Source organism: Electrophorus electricus, chromosome 3 (assembly GCF_041902795.1).
Source record: "Electrophorus electricus isolate QZ-2024a chromosome 3, ASM4190279v1, whole genome shotgun sequence".
In the NCBI taxonomy this organism is placed as follows: Eukaryota; Metazoa; Chordata; class Actinopteri; order Gymnotiformes; family Gymnotidae; genus Electrophorus; species Electrophorus electricus.
This window is the reverse complement of record NC_137499.1, coordinates 18,621,091-18,640,583: the sequence shown is the minus strand read 5'-3', so window position 1 is coordinate 18,640,583 and position 19,493 is coordinate 18,621,091. Positions and strand designations below refer to the sequence as shown.

The 19,493-nt window shown below is 38.7% G+C and overlaps 2 long non-coding RNA genes across 2 annotated transcripts; both read left to right on the top strand.

The window, feature by feature from the left end:
- Positions 1-22: 22 nt before the first annotated feature.
- On the top strand, positions 23-1,387 carry LOC145653712 (uncharacterized). Its single transcript, XR_014119871.1, has 3 exons — positions 23-138; positions 498-548; positions 930-1,387. It is a non-coding gene; the product is annotated as an uncharacterized LOC145653712 (long non-coding RNA).
- A 14,900-nt stretch (positions 1,388-16,287) lies between these two features.
- LOC145653711 (uncharacterized) lies at positions 16,288-19,078 on the top strand. The gene is made up of 3 exons (XR_014119870.1): positions 16,288-17,285; positions 17,562-17,725; positions 18,868-19,078. It is a non-coding gene; the product is annotated as an uncharacterized LOC145653711 (long non-coding RNA).
- The last annotated feature ends 415 nt before the right edge of the window (positions 19,079-19,493 follow it).

The following is a 19,493-nucleotide window of genomic DNA, read 5'->3' as shown; positions in this document are numbered from 1 at the left end:
AGCTTTGCACCTCAGTCTCAGGGTTTACATGGTCACATCAGCATGGACAGGAAACAGGCAGCTAGGGCAAGGACTAGTCTGCTGTCAGGTGTCTGCCACCTCTATGGAACTGCCCAGACCTTGGCAAGCGCTAGACAGGTAAGTGATGCATTGGCCAGTGAGAGAGAGAACATTTACATAAATTAAAACACCAGTGTGTTTACTGCATGCATATTTGTTCATCACTGTGTGGAACAGTTACATATTGGTTAAGTTTAGGCTTGTACACTATATAATTATGTCTGCCCTTTCAGTGGACAAAACTGGTAAGCCAAGAGGGCCAAACCATTTAGAGCTCTATTTATGGTTGAGTCTGCATTTCACAGGAGAAATGAAAAGATTGTTAAAGATAAGACAAGAAATCTCCCATATGCACTCAAATACTGATGCATAGTTTAAGACGTGTATTATGTAATTCAGCGAGAAGTGTTTAAAGTGCATTATTCCTGCCCATGTAGATGATTTTGATGGTGGGTCCCACTGGCACTGAGCAGTGACCACTGCAAGATGTAAGTGGCTTCCATGCAACTCTATGCTCTCTTTAGCAGGGAGGTTTACTTCAGCAGAGGTGGGGTTGTTAGGAGCTGTTAGGGCCTTCAGTAATTATAAACAAGGATCATATATCACACTGACAGGTTACTCAAATACAATCTCTGATGAAATATTTAAAGGGGTACTCATGTGTATAGACTCTTCTTTAAATGCAAAGACTGAATTTTGAGAGAAAATTTAAAAAAATGTTCTGTAGTTCTGTCTTATGTTATGTAAATGTAAGCTCCGTATGTAAGGTATGAGTAATATTTCAAATGCTGTGCTGAACACTGTTCCTCATACTTTCCCATGAGGGCTTGCCCATACATTAATACTAACTATATTCATATTGTATTTAGACACGAGGCCTCTCAAAGCCAAATGTCTGGGAGAAGATTCTTGGATATATTACCTTCAAAACATGTCAGACCCTACACATGTTTATTTGCCCTGGTTAAATTTCAGTCAGTGGTGTGCAGTCAGGCCCATCTAACCATTCAGAGAAAAGATATCAAAGTCGATGGAAAAAATAATATAACCGAGAGCAAAGGAACTAGGACACAAAAGACACAGAGAACTCACATTAACAGTTCATCCAGAGTCCCTGTGCCTCTGTATATGGATTCATTTATGTTATCTGTGTTAAAGAAAACAGTTAAGGGTATGACATAAAATATATTGTGTCACTGATGTTTGATACATTGCTTTCCTGAATTTACTGGACAGAATTTAATGCTGTGTGCTTATAGTATAAAAAATGACAAAAGAAAAATACACTCTAAACGATGATACTGTATAATAGCATGCACTGATATTGGTTGAGCTCTGAACATGTTCTGTCAACAGGAATTACACAACAATATTAACACTGTACTTCTTCTGAATGTGATGTAACGGTGTGCGGTAAGGAGGCGGACGCGTGTGCGGAGAAGAGCGAAATTTATTATGGGCAAACCCAAAATCAGAGTCATTGTAGCAGTCCAGGGTCATAGAGCCAACGCGGAGAGTACGTGGATACATGAGCAAAAGAAAAACACGAAGGCAAAAAGTGGAATCAGGCCATAACAAGACGCTAGGAAAACTCGGGGCTAAGAAACACGAAGGCTAGGATACACAGACTACAAACCAACATTCAAATAAATAATACAACCAAACTATGAACCTAACACATAAACGTATCAAACATAATTAACCTAACAATGAACAGCCAAGACCAAGGGAACAAGGCAGGGTTTTAACTAAATGAGGTACATGTGTGGAAAATCAAACGAGGGGCGGAGAAAACGAAACTATGGTATGGAACTAAAATACACACGGCAGGGAAAACACGGAACACGGAAGATGGGAGGGACTAATCGTGACATTATTTGCATGAAGCTTCAGTCATGGAAATCAGGAACAATGTTGCCAAGGAGCCCTGACTCTCTGCATCTGTGCAGCTCTTCACAGCCGTCAGCTTCACTTGTTTCCCCATTAAGCTCGTTTTTTTGTTTGTTTGTTGTTGTTTTTTTCTTCTTTTTTTTTTCTGAAGTCAAAGCCCCTCACTGCAACAAGAAAATCCAAGCAAAGTATGCACACTTCCTGTATACACACAAAAACTCAACTAAGACCCTCCACCATGACTGGAAACCACTAATTCCCTCACATGTCAACTCTTGTTCTGGTGATTTACTTCAGTTGGACCATTGGTAATCCTCAGCCATCTGGTATGCCATTCACAGTGTGAAGGAGCACGCCTGGTCATAGAAGCATCATTATGAAACAGTGTCAATGAGGGCATTGAGCTCTTTTCCACCTACACTACACTTAACCTAAGGTCAGAAGCAGCAGCTGATCTTCATATCTGTGGTGTTGACACAGGAGAGTGTTTCCTTCCAGTGACTGTTTACCCCTCACTGAGCAGCCCCACTTCAGTTTCCCTACTGGCTAAAGTACTGACTGGCATAGTGTCCACTCTTCCAGTGACAGATCCATGAACACTACAGTGCTTTTCCCTTGAGTGCCTGACACAACATTATTGTGACAATCTCTGTCCAGCCTTGATGCCAAGCAATTTATGGCTCCCAAGCACCTTCAATGGTGTAGCATGGTAGGCAGATGCACAGTCTATGCCATCACTGTTGACTCTCTCTTTGTGGACATCAACTGGGCTCCACTGTGTTTCTCACTGTCTTCCCCAGCCAGCCACCTTGCTCTGGGCTAACTGGTCCCATCAGGCATGGGGTAGGTGTAGCGCTGCATACCCTCTTCCACTGGGTTACATCTTCTCTGCTGTCTGGCCTCAAGTTCTTTGATGCCTCAAATTCTTTGATACCTGTATAATTGTAGCTTGGCAGCACCAACCCACTTCTGAAACCAGTGTAGCATCCTTGAGGAAAAAGACAACATTTCTGCTTTAACTGAACACTGCTTTATTAACAAAGCGCATACACAGTAACCAACAGAATGGGACTGAACTAATGGGGTAAGGGATTCCTACCTATGCACTCCATGCATCTCTCTTGAAGCAGGTGGTGGAAGGAAAAAAGTAATATAAGCATATTTCATACAAAATGTAAGTAAAAAGCATCAGCCTATTCATATAGGCTACTTTACATATTCTTGGTTACTATAGGAAGCATTTCTATCCTAGATAATAGCATTATAGTTATAACGAAACTCATAAAAGCTTTAATCAACTTAAGATCATGCAGCCAAATGGAATATATTAGTACAATTAATTATCACAGAATACTAGAAAGGGAGTTTTATGTTTATTATAAGCAAATCATGCAATGGTGTCAAATGTCATATTGCATGTGGTTATGTGTGAATAGTCCATTTCTGTATGGAGGTGGGTATCAAAGATAAATGGCTACTCTAAAGTTGTGATTGATTGTTTTATAGCTGTGTTTTATTGGATAAGAGGTAGATAATTGAGCATTCCTGGAAGCAGAATGAGAAGAGCAGTTCAAGAGATGATGGCTAGCAGTGTCACAACTATTTCAATAGGATAATCACATTAGCCTTCTGGAGGCAGGCCAGGAAGAGATAGAAACAACAATGAAATGCCATGGGGGACTCTGTAAAAATACCCATACAGTACATACATGGCCAAATTTCCAAATGCCTAAGTCATGTTGAGGTACTTAATAATAATAATAATAATCATAATAATAATAATAATAATAATATAGATTCCATTAAAATTGTGTTTATCTAGATGTCCATAAAAGGAAATTCTGTACATAAGTGGGAAAACTTTCCTTATTATTTTTGTAGTTTTTAGTGAATCACCCTGACCACACTTGTAAGTGGGAGACAAAGAGATTGCTGGGATTTATTATTGCCCTCAGGCAGTCATTCTAGTCAGAAATAGACAAAATAGAAAAGTGAAAATAATAAATCTAAGCATTGTGTTGGTGGACTGAAGCGATGCGCTTTAGCTACATGTTTTTGGACAGTTTAGAATTATTCAATACATTATCAGATGTTGTGTTCAATAGAACAATGACCATGGCATTTCATTAATTTAAAGGCTAATACAGATCACAGATCACAGCTGTGCTGCAGAATTGTGCTTTTCTCTGTGGTCTTGATGATGACAGGCTAGAGGAAATTTGTCATCTAGCTGGGAATGGGGTTTGGACAGAGCTGTGTGTTCTGTGGCATGTGGTGAGTCATTGTGCCCAGAAGAGTCACGACAGGAGCTGCCAGACTTGCCTCTCATCTTCCAGACCTTCAGAAATGAACCCCCAAATTAATTTTCAACATCAAGTTCTGAAATAATAATGAAAAACTTGCCTTTATTCTTACATTCTTACACCGGGGGGGGTGGGGGGGGGTGGAATGTGAACAAAACCTGATGACAGACACACAGTCACACTGTCATTTAATTATCAAAACAGATCGCTTACAAACTTTTACTTTATACAGAGTATTTATTATATCCCCAGTTTATATACAAATGTACCAGTTGGACATTTTCTTGCCTTGAAACCATCTTGCTTTTGTGAAAGGTGATAGACTGAATAGTTTGAGAATATGAGCATTTAAAGGCCCAACATTTTGACTAGTTGTTCCAAAAGGATAGAGAGAGGGAACTTTGGCCAATGGTGAATTGAAAAGGAGGAGTTGTAGATAGTTGCCCCCTTTGACCCCTTTCAGCCATTAGTCATACTGAGGCAAATGATAGGCTCCAGGCACTTTGGAAATTGTGGGTAATATTGCAGTGACCTCTGCCTTTATGAGGACATTATTCTTGTTTGCATAGAAGATCACACTTTGAAATAATTCATATTTACTGAATTGAAGCTTCATATTTCTCTTAAGACTCCTGAAGCATTCCCTAGAGAACATAATCCACAAACTATTTACAGATAAATATCTGGGCTTTTTGATATTCTTGTTCTGCTACATATTAAAGGTCCCTTTATTTATAAAAAAAGAGCCTCACCGTTTATAAAAAAGTAATTGGATTAATTGGAAAGTGTTATGGTGATACAAAATATAGTCATACTTCTCCAAACTAAACAATGCAATTAGAATTTGCCCTAGAGCACAAATATTTCACAAATATTTTGTGGTTGGATTCAGTATCCTCACCAATGGACCTCCACAAACTACTGTTTATCACGATATATCTCCAACTGGGTTTGTAAAACTAGTTGCTCTTTGGTTAATTACAGCCTTGAGGCTCTGTCATGATAGTATGGAGTATGTAGTTAGAAATATCATATCCAGAATGTCAGAAAGACACCATATTTTCCCCTGACGGATTTATAAATGCTATTGAGCTTTTTCATGGTGTCTTTCGATGGGTATGACAAGCAATTGTCTGTCCTGGTGACTTATACCTCACTTCAGCTCACAATAGCACCCCACCCACACAATTAATTTTTCACCTGAAAGAAGCCAGAGATCTCACTTCCCAGGCTGGAGCATACAGAAATAGCCTTCTAATTTGCTCCTGCCTTCTTCTCCACTATTTCTACAGTACTCCACCTCCCCTGAAGACCAACACCTGTTCACACTTAGGACTGTCGTGTACATGTACTTCCTAGCCATTAACTATGGTCTTTGCCAGTCTTGAGTCAGTGGTTCCATACAATTCTGAGGAATCTATTACTTTCAAGTTTCTGGTTTTCATGTTTTAATGTTTTGTGCCAGTCCTGACAAAGGCCATTAACAACAGACAAAGCCAAAAGCATACATAAATGACATGTCAACAACTGACACTTAATTACTGGAGCAAAATCTATAGATTTCCTGGATCAGCAGGGAGGTTGCAGTTTCCTCCATTTACAGACCATCGTGTCCATCTCCACTGCACCTCTACTTCTAGAGAAAATACAGTTGCCATGGAATCTGACAATTTCTCAACTGTTTACCTAGCCAAGAGGTTTTAGCAAGACTAAAGCTATAGAACCACCATCTCACTAACCCAAGGCCTGTACTTTTAACCTCTTGTTTGTTGCTATAGCTCCAAACTCCTTGGTCCACTCTATTGTTTGCATGTGCTTTTGTTTGCAGATACAGACTATGTAGGAATACATATAGGAAGTGTTTTAATAGTGCCCCCCCCTTCCTACTCTGTTAGTGTTGGCAAGCTTCTTTGAGAAAAATAGCACAGTAGCCATTGACTCTGTTTAAACTAAACAGGTGTAACTAAATGGAGCTTACCCACTAACCACTGTTAGAAAACTCCATATAGCCCCAGCTATCCAACTGGTGGTGGTGGGAATCAAGTGGGCTGATGGAGACACTTTCATTTTTACATTCCAAATCTACAGCAAATCTAGCTGCAGCACCCAAATAATTGTGATAGAATGCCATTAAAATGTTAAATGTATTTTATTGTCAGACAACATTGTTAAATGTACTACAGAGTACACCAGCTGCCATATTTTTAAACATACTATAATATTTACATACTAAATACTGTCAAGCTATTCAAGGATCTGTGTGACCCACTGATATGGATGGGCTTCTAATGATGCCTATTAACTTCATGTACACAAATGGGCCATTTCTTTGTAAAGTGGAACTAGTGATATAGTTTACCTGAACTGGTTACTTAGCTAGCGAGCTATACAAAGGGGCATTAACATGAGCTTAACATAAAGGATCTGTATGATAAATGTGCATTCAGAATGAAATTGTTTTACAAAACTATGTAAGTTGATGTCCAGGGTCTGTTGGTGGACATAATAATTATATAGAGATAATATATGAAGAACCAAAACACGAAGAACAATAAGAAATAACAACACTCAGAATGTAACAGGCAGTCTAACACACAATGAAGCAGCTGATACACAGCATACATAGGGTCACACTGACAAAGACTAACAAGTAAACAGCACTTTATATGTACATGTTAAGAACGCAGATAACAAGGAACAGGTACGACACATGGGAAGGGTGTGGCGACGAAGACACACAGACACACACACACACACACACACACGAACATAGGGAGGAGTCTAGGAGGGGGCCATGTTGTGAATACTAACACTGCTTTTCTTTGTAAATTTACAGGAATTACATTAAATGTTATAAGAAATTTCAGCTAAGTTTTTACATTTGTATCTGATAATATTGTGTGGCTTCAACAGATTTTTCCATATTCACAATTCTATTCCATTTACATTTATATTTACATTTACAGCATTTAGAAGACTGCTCTTATCCAGATCGACTTACAAAAGTGCTTTGTCATTTACTCAGAGAATACATCCTAGCCAGTAGAGCTAGAGTCCAATGAACTAGAATACTGTTGATATCAATGCTGATGCCTAGAAGTGCAAAATACATAAGTTCTATCTTAGACAACAATAAGTGCAACAAAGCAGCAGTCAACATCAGTGTAATAAAGAATAGCCTACAATAAGTACTAGTTTCACTTAGTCAACAAAGAGTCTGTGGTCATTTAAATATTCTACAAATAGATGGGTCTCCAGTCTGCTTTTGAAGACTGCAAGGGACTCTGCTGTCCGGATAGCAAGTGAACGTTCTTTCCACCATAAGAGCCAGGACAGAGAATAGTCTTGATGCTTGTCTTCCATGACACTTGAAGCATGGCATTTCAAGCCGAGCCATACTTGAGGTTCGAAGTAGATGAGGTACGGATCGGACTTTGACCACTGACATCAAGTATGGAGGGACTGATCCATTTTTGGTTTTGTATGCAAGCATCAAGGTTTTAAATCTCATGTGTGCAGATACTGGAAGCCAGTGAAGCTAGAGCAGCAGTGGAATAACGTGTGAACTTCGGAAGATTAAAGACCAGTCATACTGCTGCATTTTGGACAAGTTGGGGAGATCTGATGACTCTTAGAGGAAGACCAGCAAGTAGTGAGTTGCAGTAGTCTAGCTCTGAGATTACAAGAGACTGCACAAGCACCTGGGCAGCTTCCTGCCAGAGAAAGGACCAAATCCTTCGTATGTTACAAAGGACAAATCTGCAAGACCCGGTCAGATTTGAAAGAAAAAGGTAAAATAATACATATAAAAAGGTACCTTTTTTTAAAGGAAACACTTAGGATCTGCCAAAGGGTCTTGGCTATCTCACAACATATTTAATTCTATGCTATAATTATTATTATCGTCTATTCAGTGGGTTGCTCCCAAAGAATTGAGACTGGCCAGACCTCCTTTACAGAGAATTCTTCAGAATCTGCAACATAATCATGTTTACACTGAACAAGCCTTCTACTGAACAAGTTTAAGCTTCACCACAGCTTTCATTCTGCAGCATGCCAGCCTCTAGAGTGGGAACTGTGTCTATGCATTTACAGTGGCAAGGAGACTTATTTAAACTTTATCCAGCTGAGTTTTTCTCAGTAAAGTTAATGTGGCAGGCAGGAATTCTATGCTATTATTGTAGCCCTGGAGGACTGGTCCACTTATTCAAAGGTACTCTTCCCCATCTCATATAACCTACTAGGTCTTATACTTTGGACTTCAACAAAGATATTCAGAAAGGAGCATCCAGTCACTGAACTCACACAAACGTCATCCAGTGACTGAACTCACACTGCTCTCCTACATGCCTGCTGTGACAGAGTCATCACCTTAGTACCCACCAGTTTGACAACAAGGTACCACTCAGACCCAACAGCTCCTGTCTTCACTGCCCACTTAAATATTCTGGAATATGTTGCATCAGACTGTATATGGTGTACCCAGAATTATCTTGTTCACACCTCTTAGTGTCAAACACCCTTCCATATGTCATTTGCTAAGCACAATCAACAAGTTCCATTTACAATGACTTTGCAAGTGATTATCTTTGGTGTTATGTTTGTCATAAACACATGCTGTGATTAACATCTAGATTGCCTGACAGAGCCAAATAGTGCAAACTTGGTGCATTTCATTGAATACTGACACAAAATGCAGTTTGTGTCAAAAGGTTTTTGTGTGCATAGAGCCAACTCTAGCAATGTAATGAAATCCTTTCAGTTTGGGCATGCAATAAATTTGAAGTGCTTTCCAGTTCTTAACTCCACTCTGTTAACAGAAAGTATTACAGTAAGGACAACAGTAGGGATGGATTACTGATGTGCATATTGACCCTTAAGATGGCAAGTTGGCATGTCAGCACTGCTCCTCATATGATTAGGTGTCAGGTGGCAGGAAGCTTGTGGCATTGGTGAGTAGCTGCATGCTTGCTTGAGCATGTTACTTTTAGTCTCCTTTCAACTCTTCACATTTTGTCTATTTAGATGTACTTGTTTCATGCAGGTCCTGTGCGTGGATGATTCCTGTCACATAAATTGAAGTCTCAACAACAGACTTCTCTGTGAAGTTTATATCTAACTTGCATAAATCTGTAAGGCATTCACACACCCACACAGGGTTAGTAGTAATGTATTGTTAGTAGTTATGTAAAAGTAGTTATTGATGGATTAAGGAAACTTATGTCATTGGTAAAAGATGGAAAATGACACTGGACAAAATAGCTGAAAATACCAGTTCATGGTAAACCATATATAGCGTTCCTTGAAAGAGCAAACTAACTGACATAAACAAATCATATTAACACTTGACATTTCTCTTCACAGGGCTGTGGTTCTCTCTGCAGGATACTGAACCCTTGACTTCTGTTGATCACTCATCCCTATGGTGAGAATCCATTTGCATTCTCAAATGAGAACGGGTCAGCTGTATACTTCATGGACTGAGAGAGGCATGGTATTCACAGTAGATTCTGGGTGCCTGTCTAGGACATCCCAGACCTTTTATTGAAAGTACACTTCATTTACCTGTAACTGGACTCCCCCAAATCAATGTTGCAATGTTTCTGGATCTGCCGAAATCTAAGACAGCACTTGGTTTCTAAAATAAAGATTTTTATTTTATTTTATTGTTTTATTCTTGGAGAATTATGTGTTAATATGCCCCTAGGCCCCAGTTGCACCAATGACTACTTCTTATTAGAATAACCTCATTATCTTTTCTCAGCTTTTTGTTCTGTATCTGTTTAAAAGCATCCTCTAAACTCACTGAGTGTGTCTTCAGATGCTATTCCTGCAAAGTGGAGCTTCACTGAGATGTCTCCATCTGAAGAGTCTGGCTGTACTGGGAATAATTTAACAAGAGAGCCATCTCCTGTCTGCCTTGGGCCTCACTGTTTGAGTGAAGTCCATCTATCAACCTAAATTAAAATCTCTATTCATGAGGGTCCCTCTTCTGCTAATGCCCCAACACTGGCCACACCTCAGACCTAGAGAATGCAGCCTGAAAATATGTGTTGGATGCTACAGCTCAGGGACTTACAATACAAGTTCATTTGCTTGTTGATAAAAAAAGTATATGCACAAGGACATGAGCAATTCATTTGGGCCAATTTGTTAATAACCTGAAATAACCACAATAGACTTCAAAACTAATCAGTTTCGGTTTTACTTAAACCTCCCCCATGTTGTATTAATTCAAATTAGTACTAATTCACCCTAAAACTGCTGTGTAAATTAACCACCATAATAGCCTATTATAATCAAAATGATAAAAAAGGATGTCACAGAAAGAGAGAGTGAGAGAAGGAAAGAGAAAAAGGGAACAGTGACATGGTTTCCATATGCAAGGAGTATAGAAATTCCCTTGGCAATTACTGCTCTGTTCCTGTTAGACTTCTGGAGGTGAACAATCTAAAAGTAGAAGAGAATCTAGACTGCTGAAGCAGCAAAGAGTCACAGCATTGCTCTCTCTCTTTCTTCTTAATGCTCTGGCTGAAACTTTGCAGTGACTGCAGTGATTTCTCCTTGGGTTCTCCCAGCATGACATAGTCCAAATGTCAAGGAAATGCAACAGAGCACAGCCTTGAACATTAGCTGCTTTAATTTATGTGCACCATACAGCCATAATGTTCAGATGTGAGCTGTGCTTGCAGAGGTTCAGCTTTTTTCTAGGCAATATGTTAGAAATGAATATACTTCTATAGTCATTGCAGTTTATTAACAGGTCATATATGGGTTTTTTTTTATTTTATTTTTTTATTTATTTTTTTTTTTTTTTTACATTGGATTCATGTGCTGAGACCTTTTCTGCATGTAGTTCAAGAGCCCAGTTATTGGGGCTATAATTTAACAGCTTGATACTGATCACAAAAATAGGCATAATATATCAGGCCCAATCCGATCTGAAAGATTGGTATCGGGGCTGTTGAAGGCATTTTTACTGATCGGTATCAGCTTTATTGAGCACAACCGCAAGCCCGATCCTTTGCGATCATACGGGTGTCGTGAACAGAGAACAGACAGTAACGTAAACAGAGAACAGACCTAAACGTCTGTGGTGTGGAAATATTTTAAACTGGGGAAATAAACCATTCCATCAGCCACGTGTAATGTCGGCAATGCAAATATTTCGAGAGGCAGTAGTAACGGAGCCATATTCAATACTACCAATTTGATACGCCACCTCAAAAATAAAACACTCTGCGGAATACAGTGAGTTTACTTAGGTTAGCCAGGCAAAGACTGCACTAAAGTAACACACACTTGAGAAAATTTTTAAAAGAAGAGGGAAATTTTATCCAGTGAACGACATGGCAAAAAGGGTTATATAGAACGTAAATGAATACATTGCATTGGATGACCAACCTATCGCTTTGAAAATACAGGTTTCGTCGTCTTTTGGAGCCACGGTACATCCTACCGTCTCGACACTACCTTTAAGACACGGCTATACTAAAGCTTTACAAGGTTCGTGACCACATACGAGGTCTTTTATCAGATGTGACTGATGTGTCTTTACCACAGATATTTGGAGTTCTGATGTTTCCTCGATGTCATTACTTAGTCTCACTGCACACTGAATTGACTTTGATTTAAAGAGTGCGGTATTGCACACGCGGCAGTTTGTCTAGCATACACGTTGCATTGATTTTAATAACTGGTAATGTACTTGAAGTGTGCACTGTGCAATAGTATTATCTTGGAAAATATAAGTATCGGATTGAGACTCGATATTAAATACTCAATATTAAATGACTCGGATCGGTATCGGGATCAAAAAAATTGATCGGACAACCATATAATATATATTGCATATGGAACATTTTCAGACCCTTTCAAATTTTCGTTATTTGTATGTTTTTGGAATAACTTTCCAAAATATGGAAATATTGCATTTACATAAATATTTGTTATGCTGCACTCGAGCTCCTATGTGTCCTACTTCTGTCAATGGTCCATGAAATCCACATCCAGTACTGGAGATCTAGTGTCCTGCAGAGTTTAGTTCCAATCCTAATCTTGCACACCTGGCTCTATTATTAAGATGCTTTTGAAGTACTTATTTCTATCAGGACTGTTCAATTATGGTTGAAACTAAACTCTGCACAATGGTACATCTCCAAGACCAGACTTGGGTATCCCCGTTCAACAACGTAATTGGAGTTCACCTTATTTAATTGATTGGACATAATTAGAAAATATCAGCATTTATATATAAATGGTCTCATAGTTGATGGTGTTTGTCAAGCTATGATGTTAAAAGAATGAGCTAGAAGCTGAGAGATGGTTTAATGACTTCTAGCATGGACCTGCTACGATGTTTGCATCACAAATCACTGGATGTTTTAACTGAGTGCTGAAAAATTCGTAAATGAGAAAGCATACTATTTCTTTATAGTATTACAGCATTTACAGTATTACAGTATTTTCCTCCCCATAACCTTTTAGCCTAATAGCAATGAAGCTAATAGCAATGAAGCTAATATTGTTTAGCCTTTAACAATGAAGCTATATATTGTCTTTTAGTACTCTTTTTAGTAAGAACATTGCTGTGTTGTTTTAGCAAAAATAATCTTGCACACGATGTATAGTGACTGATGACTTTGTCTGAATTTGGAAAGGTTTTGGGGCACTTATGAGATAACTAGCACACCTAATGGAAAATACTGTGTAGGTATGTATATGCTCAAAAGTGTTCAGTTTATTAGACAAGACCCTGCTGAATCAGGAAATGTAGAGCTTGAAAAAAAGGTTTTTTGTTTTTAAAAATATTTTCTTCTGGTTTAGATGAGCTCAAATGGAACCTAAATGATGGAAACATAAGCCTTGATGTTAATTGATGTCTTGTCCCCAGTGTCTGCTTCAATTTAAATCCTGAATTATCACTGTGCTATGTGTACAATTTCAGATAACTAGTGTTAAAGCTTACAAGTACAAATCGTTCCAAAATGAGATTAAAACTGGAGGTGCACACAGCGGTTAAATACTTGTGTAAATCGAATATTTCAGTTTTTTATTTGATATATTTGTGAAATATTCCAAAATCCTGTATTTGCTTTGTCATTGTGGATTATTGGGTGTACACTGATGAGATTTGTTTTAGATAAGAATAAATCATGATTACATTTTATGTCACGGAACGCTCCTCCCCCCATGAGTCACGTGGTAAGGCCTGCCGCGTGCAGGGGGTTCGTTTGTTTGTAGCCACACCCTCCGTGAGGGCGCACACCTGTTTGACGTTAAGTGTTTGTATGTCAGGGCACAGAACATTCACATATATTGTGGGTTGGGATTCCAAAGTATGCAGGCCATAGTGCTAAAGGATGGCTAGTGTGGTCTGAGGGATCACCAGTAGACCACTATCAGAGGTCCTTTGTGTGTGTGAGCTGCAATTTGAATAAGTTCCAATCTATTAAGACTTTTTTAAAGATACAACAACAAAGAGGGAATTACAATAATCTAGATATGAAGGAATGATAGCTTGCAGGGTTTCAGCACTTTTCAGACTAAAAAGGTGTCAGAGTTGGGCAATATTACAGAACTAAAAATAGGTCATTTGTTTTAATGACCTACACAGGTTGGTAGAGTATCCAAAACTGTACTCAAGTAAAATTATTGTTACTTTAAAATAATAATTATACAAGTAGAATTAAAATTAGTTATATAAATGATAACTAAGAAAGTATCTAATAAAAAGACCACTTAAGTAGTGAGTTACTTCATAGGATCTCCTTTAATAATCAATATAGAATTGCATAATCAACACCTGACTTAGGAAGCACATAGGAACACCAAATCAAATATGTCCAAAACAAAATATTCAAATTAGTTGTAATAAAACTTTAACATCACATACATAACATTTGAAGGTACTGAATAAGGTACAATGTTATTTAAGACTGATTTGCTCTGCATTTTTATCCAAGACAACTTTAAAGTCAAATTTATTTATATAGTGCTTTTTACAACAGTCATTGTCACAAAGCAGCTGTACACATGTCCTAACCCAAGCAAAAACTCCCTAGAGTATGAGGAAGAAACCTTGAGAGGCACCAAGACTCAAAGTTGGGGCCCATCCTCCTCTGACCAACAATGGACACCACGAAAGCAATAATATCAAAGTATAAAATAAGTAGTGAGAAAAAAATATGCATTTAATGTCTATTCCAGTTTTCCAGATGTCCTAGTCAGGGTTTGATGAGTGTACATCCTGGGCAACGGAGATGTAGGTGGATGAGGTGGAGGGGGGGGGGGGGCACAGCAGGGAGGCATTGGGGGAGAATGAATAGGTAAAAGTAGTGAATTAAAAATTAGGAAAACTTCTTTACTGTAGAGACCAACAGAATAAATAGTCTCATTATTTGATCTGGGCAAAGATGGCTCAGAATTCCATAGTACATTCTATTACTGGCCTTATGCCTTTTCAGTGTGTGTCAGGATATCAGCCCCTGATTGTTCCCGATGGGGGGGGGGGGGGGTTGGGGGGGTTACTGTCATGCCCAGAACCAGTCTTCGGCAAACTACACTACACACAATCCTCATGTTCTTTCCTCGTCCCCTGAATATTAGGCGTACCTGTGACTTGCTTTCCCTCATACATTGCCAAGGACAAATCACTAATCTGTATTGTTTGCTACTTTTTGTTTAACAATTTAATTTGATCATCTTTACTGTTTTCAGTGAACAGTAAATATATTGTCTACTGTGTGAAAAAAATAAGATATTTTGTTCCTTTAAACTTTCCCTTAAACTCTCTGATCATTTTACATGTAAATATAGATAAAGAAATAAATCAAAACACAGCTGTTGTCTTTAAGTTATGAGTATATTGATTTTGTCAGACAACATCTTGGGTATAAATGCTGAAATTTAGCAATGCAGAACAGTAGCTTGGAAATGGCTTGGAAGTGACTACTGGTTAACATATAGTGTTAAAAAGTTGTTTGTCACTATTTCATACTTGTCCCGTGTCTGACAACAGAAACAGAAAACTATGTAAATGATAACAGCTTTACTAGGAATTAGAGTGTATTAAAATACAGTATTTGAGAGCACAGAGTATAGAGAAGTAACCAGATGTAAAAGGCTGACACCATCTGACACTAAGCAGAATGCAAATACAACTCAGTGACAAAATAAATATGCCAATTAGTGGCATTTAGTGACTGTTCATGAAAGCATTAGCTACTTTTCATTGAAAGTAGTTGGCAGGAAACTTAGAATGGCAACGCCAGGTGAGCATGCATATTTGAAAAGGTACCCTTAAATAAAATCTATAAATGTTAGCCAGAAAAGAAGTTCCTGTACAAGGTAACTGGACATGATATTTACACTGTTCATGATATTTACACTGCAACTGGGCAACGATTAGTGAGAGAAGCTGGATAGGTATATGGGTCATCATTAGCTAGCTAGCTATGCTGCTTAGCTAAAGAACCACACAGGTAAAGTTGTCAATGTATAAAATCAGTAACAAACCACTTTATAACAGCAGAGCATGGGGTTTTTTTGTTTGTTTGTTTTTTCTCTTGAAAGAATGCCTCTGCATTGAACATGTTTGCTGGATGCCATCAAACTAATGTTTAGGGTTGCCATCTGTGATGAGCCACTTTAACACTGAATGGGTTTCGCCTGAATATCCATAATTACATTTTCATATGAATTACAGTTTTAATATTCAGAATGATGTAAGGGTATGAACTTCAATAAATTGGCAATCAAAACTGTTAAGATTAATTGGAACATAACCCTGATTAGCAGGGAAAACAAATTGTAATTAAAGGTGATTAATGAATATGTTAATTTAGTTCCAACTCATTATCAAAATTAGAAATGCCATACAAGAAACACAAGCTTTACTCTCACGATTAGTCCCTCCCACCTTCCGTGTTCCATGTTTTCCCTGTCTTGCGAATTTGAGTTCCATTCCATAGTTTTGTTCCCTCCGCCCATCGTTTGATTTTTCTCGTTTGATTTTCCATACCCGTCCCTCGTTTTTACCTTGTTTAGTTCGTGTATGTAAACCCTGCCTTATGGCCTTGGTCTTGGCTGTTCATTGTTATGTTCGATTAGTTTTAATGTCTGAATGTTTTTGAAAGCCCGTAAGTTTGTACTCCGCGTATCCTAGCCTTCGTGTTTGTTAGCCCCCCAGTGTTTCCTAGTCTTTGTTATAGCCTGCTTCTCCTTGTTTGCCTTAGTGTTGTTTTGCTCTGTTTCATTTATCCTAGCCCTTGTTTTATCATGAAACCCCATAATCTCTATGTTGGCTCTATGACCCTGGACCGTTATACCGACTCCGCCCTTACTAAATCTCGCTCTTCTCTGCACATGCGTCCGCCTCCTTACCGCTCACCGTTATATTTACAACTAATAAAGTGTTTATTGATTCATCAATTATAATAAAGGAAAATTAAAAACATTGTAATGGCGCTCAAACCCAGGACAGATAGGTGATGAGCCCGACACTCCGCTGTGTGAGCTACCACGCTTTAATGAAAGTGGGCCCGTGTGCAAAACAGTTGGCTCTTAGAACAGGTAAAACAAGAAATAAAAACAATGCTGGGGAACCGAAGCCCGGCCCATTTGTTGCAAGGCGAACGAGCTCCCCCTAGACTACGGTGGCCATAAAACAACCTGCCTGTATATCGCCCTTCGAAGGAATGGAGGATAACAAAACGGGAGGAAAAACTAAACACCACGCCGAGCGTGGAAAAAAGGAAAACAAAGGACACCACGGGAAGAATGTCAGCCCCGATGCACTGGGGAAAACCAAACTGAAACTTCCCAAACAAAAACAGAGAGGAACTTTAGTGGCTATGGGGAGACTCAAGAGGGGAAAACTGGAGAAGAGAGGGGACATGTGAAAACACAGACACCCTAGCAGAGCAGAAGAGAGGTCTAGCACAAGGGCTCACAGAGCTTGATACTCAGAGTTACTGACAAGAAGCTTGGCTCAAAATTTCAGCAAAGACCAAAGACCATTTCATCTATCTGGTTTGTATAAGATTAGCAGTAAACACACTTAGACGTGGTTAACTATTTGTCTACAATAACCATGATGTATGCAACATGTGAATGAAGAGAAAATTAAAAGAAAACTATGGACAAATTACCAAAATAACAGAAGCAAACGCTCTGTAATTTGCAGATTACAGTAAAATAACCAGATATTTGTCATGACTGGCCATCCTCCTAGCCTTTTTGTTATGGTTTCCTTGTCTTGTGTAATTGTTTTTCTTCTGTTTTGTTTTCTCTGCCATTCATTTGTAGCACCTGTGTCTAGAGTGAGCACTTATTTCATAGGAGAAATGGCTCAGAAGTGGACAGTCACCTGGTTAGAGTTATGGGCAATGGATCTGAGTTGCAACTTTTCACTTGGAATGACTCATGATGTTCTTCAATCTCGACATCCTTGGACAGTGACAAGTCAAACTGTAAATTATGTGTGGGGGCTGGAACATTGACACATATTTTATTAGCATGTAAAGTTACTTTGATGCAGGGGTGCTGCATGTACAGGCATAATCAGGTGCTTAGCTCCTTAGCAGGTTTATTCAGTAATAAGAACATAGAGATTCCCATTAGTGCCAGTAGTAAAGCAGTTACAGTCGTGTCTGAGGGGCAGTGTAGTGGAAAGCGAATGCAGGCTATAAATATCAGTAGATGGGGTGAAATGCAATATTGGAATTTTGTAGTGGATGTAAATCCAGATGGAACTGGTGGCACTGAACAAAGTGGTTAACTATTGTATTATACTTGTTCTGTACAAAAACTGAAAAAAAGCCTTTTTGCACTGTGTAAAGATTCCCTTTCCGTTACTTCGATATCCGTTCCTAAGTAGGTTAACCTAACATCGCTGGGTTGGATAAGGTTTGGGTTTTGTGTCCTGCAAATGCTGGTAAGATATCTACAGTAGCTATATGATGAACTATGAATGCAGCCGTACAGCTTTTTGTTTGAATTCTCAGAACTTTGTGACCTCTTAACTCCTAATTGGCAAAACGCATGTGTCCGTCTTTTGTTCAGCAAGGGGGCTTGTCCTAACTTGATGTTTGGAAGGCAAAGTAACTTGAGAGGCCGTTAGCTTGTTTAGTAGCTTGTTTGGCTGGTAGAAATAGATGTAATTTATGCAGTTATACCCGCTTACCAAGTAAACCAGTTAACTTGTCTGAGCCAGCTAACTAGCAAACTTATTTTGTAAAACAGAAAGCAGCTATGATACATAGCAGGTATAGTCAATAAATGGGGGGGGGGGGGGGGAAGAGAGAGAGAGAGAGAGAGAGAGAGAGAGAGAGAGAGAGAGAGAGAGAGAGAGAGACTTTAGCTAGCTTAGCTGCTTAGGTTACCCTATGCGAAATAGAAACATACTGGCTGTCAGATACTAAAAGTATCTAACCTTAAAGCTGTGTATATTTTTGATCTTAGTCTTGACTGTTAGGTCAACTCTTGCCAGGTCTCGGCTTTCTAGAGAATGTTTTACCAACTGTCAATCGTAGTTTTATACTTGAAACACGAATTTCTGTTTGTCCATTTTGCCAGCAATACAACGATGACTTTAATTCTCTTTTCTTTTTAGCGTTAGCGAAGAGCTAGCAATCTAGGACACGCGTTTTTGTTTCCATGGAGACTGACGGGACGCCCTGATTTGGTGTTGTCACAAGTAAGGGGGAAGAACCTCGGAGAGTCGTTCCTGTAGTTCTGTAGGCTCGTGAAAACGCAAGATGGTAAGAGGACAGTGAACCAGCAATATAAGGTGGATTACTGTCAACAATAAAATTTGACGTTTACATTGATCGCTTTCTCTTTTGTTGTATAATCATTGTGGTTATCATTTTCTGTAAAGTTAGCTATATTGTTTCTCTTTTTCAGTATTTTTCAAAATTTCCTTTCACCTCTAAATAGCTTAAACTCAAATCATAATGGCCACTCTACGTGACAGAATGTTTTTTACATTGACATTTAATATTTTGTATTACTAGGTAGTACAAAATATAGCCGGTCTCCCAATATGCCACTCGGCGGCGCTACAGACCAAAAAAGTCTGTACATTCACGGTACATACTTCGCTGATCGTTGAAAGTAGATGTGCCAAAGCAACAGAATAACAGAATTCCAACCACCTCAATTTAGCACACGTTTGACATGTTTTAAAAAGACATTCCAATTAACCGTGCATTTTAATATAATATTATTATAATAATT